The 2,428-nt window shown below is 34.0% G+C and overlaps 1 long non-coding RNA gene across 1 annotated transcript in view; it reads right to left on the bottom strand.

Annotated features, from left to right (window-relative positions):
* Positions 1-1,901: 1,901 nt before the first annotated feature.
* The window catches only part of LOC111083072, a 7,110-nt gene continuing 6,583 nt past the window's right edge, over positions 1,902-2,428 (bottom strand). Inside the window, exon 2 of the long non-coding RNA XR_002608776.1 lies at positions 1,902-2,030. This is a non-coding gene — a long non-coding RNA (uncharacterized LOC111083072). The remainder of the gene's footprint in view (positions 2,031-2,428) is intronic.

The following is a 2,428-nucleotide window of genomic DNA, read 5'->3' as shown; positions in this document are numbered from 1 at the left end:
GCTAACTGAAATGTCCCATCAAATATTGAAAAATAGAATATCGTGAATACACATTTAGCGTTTTGTATTACTATGTAATGGGAAATAACTATGTTAACTGACTTATAAATTTCAGTGACATACAAAAACTTTAGTTAAAGTATGGTGAACATTACGTTTATGTATAAAATACATGATTATGTAGAGTTTGAACCGTTTATTTTCAATATACAGTATAATGTAAATACATAGTGAAAATGTGTTATAATTGACTATAAATAATCAATAAAGGTTTTCCGCCTTTTCTTTCTATCCATTGATGACATGTTGAGACAATGAGGTCATCATCCTCCGTTTATAGAAACACTGTCTGTATGGGTGTGATGACGTGAGGATACTTGTATTTCCTAACAGTCGAGATTTAGCTATTTCGACATCAATGTCCACACAGAATATGTTATAATGGTTGTTTCGTTCACATTAGAAAGCAAAACAGCAGGTGTCCTATGGAACATTGTCTAAAAGAAGCTATGAACACTTTAGAAATGTATTCGATACTTTCACAAGACTTGTATACGTGAAAAAACTTTGGAGGTGTGTTTGCCTGTGGTTAACTACCTGACCATGCACAAAAACAATTGTACATCATGAATCTTGGTCTGTATTTACATAGGTCGAGATGAGAAAGGATAATATTTTGATCCATTAAGACTGCCTCCACATAAGAAAATCACCAAGAAGAACTGTCGAATGTAAACTACTGCAAGGACCATATTCGTCTGTGTGTGTAGACAATATTTTTGTTGTCGACATGTATCCAAGAAAGTTCAGTCCTCAAATATTTAGGGAAAAAAATGGTAAGTGTTGTTATTCTTTAATAATGATTAATGACATTGATTATGTAGCAAAATCAGTTACTACAAAGTTTATTAACTAGCTGTTAAAATTCAAGTTAGTGAAACATGTGTATACAAAGTTTGCAGCTCATGTGTTTTGAAGTTAGATAAACTGATAGACTTTTAGCGTCTTAAAACTACAAACTTAGCGCTGAGGGCTACGGTTTACGTATTGATTGTCAATACAACAAATGTTGGGTTCATTAAGTTATGAAGAATTTTTGTGCTACTTAGGAATGATATTAAAATCGACAGCTTTTTAGAGAACAAATTAAGTAAAAAACGAATTAACTGAATGTGCAGATGTTCTCGCACATTTCTTTACAACAGAAAACGATGTACGTGGTAAGTCGAAACTAGATATTTTATAATTGTGTATCGATTTTAACATTGTGTGTTATTTAATTATTATTTTAACGTTGAAACTAGTCGGGTAATTAACTGAATAAATCTGTAAATTGGTTTTTAGGTAATTTGTGATTTTTTTGAATTAATTATTTTTAAGAACGTTGTTAATCTTAACATTAGATAATGGGTAAAATCCCATTTAAATCACGGGCGAAAGGTTAAGAACGGTATTGTTCATTTGAGGCAGTATGGGATATGTTTTGAAATGATTCCTCGCAGTTTTAAGTTACATACGAAAGCGTCAAGTACTGGAAAATGGAGGGGGGGGGGTCGTTGAATAATATCTTTTGTGTTTAATCACTTCGCAGGTTTGCACCCATGGCTTTAATATACAAGGGGTTTGCTTCATTACGTAATATTAGCAAACAAGAACGAGTCGGCGTGGGTGAAGCTCCATGAAGTTATCACCGTTTGTTTCTTTGCTTGTTTCGGATATTCGTGCAAAGCTACTGAATGGTTACGAGCGTTAGTTGTTCCAATTTTTTACCGTGTACGTGCACCCACCCACTTACACTATTAAACTAATAACGTACTTGGTTATGGTGATCATATCGTACAAACATACTTATACCCGAGTCATGCCTCTCTGCGCATGCTCAGCACTCTTACCTTGATTTTTTACTTCTTTAAATTCTTCGTTGTAGTCGTTAAGTGTCTCTCGAAGTTGTTTGTTTTCAATTTCCAAGTCCTGAACACGCAGGGCCCTCTGCTGAGCTGACTGACAGAGCTCCAAGACGGGTACAGGGTCTAGGAAAAGACAAAAACAGGTGAAAATTTGATTATTCACTGTTTACAACACTCAAGCACTCACCATAATTACACATATAGATACTAATTAATAATTATTGTTCATTACGTGACAGGCACTCGAACGTTTGAATAACGCAGCAAGTATATTATCGTTTTCTATATAACAAGATAATTTACATCGCTACAGTCTGAGTAGCGTTATAGGGATTTGGTAGATTAAAATACAAGTGAAATGAAGACTTGGTTGTATATGTCAAAATTTCTGAGAAGTTCACTAAAACCTGAATTTGTGGTCAAACTGAGCATTTATTAAAGGATTTTCTTCTCAATTTTTGACTTCCCATTTCTTTGTTTTTCTATACGAATGCAGGTTGTGATTGGATAACGCAGGCCTG

The sequence above is a fragment of the Limulus polyphemus genome, unplaced genomic scaffold, assembly GCF_000517525.1.
Source record: "Limulus polyphemus unplaced genomic scaffold, Limulus_polyphemus-2.1.2 Scaffold8088, whole genome shotgun sequence".
NCBI classification, from domain to species: Eukaryota; Metazoa; Arthropoda; class Merostomata; order Xiphosura; family Limulidae; genus Limulus; species Limulus polyphemus.
The sequence above is the reverse complement of the archived record's forward strand: the minus strand, read 5'-3'. Positions and strand labels throughout refer to the sequence as shown.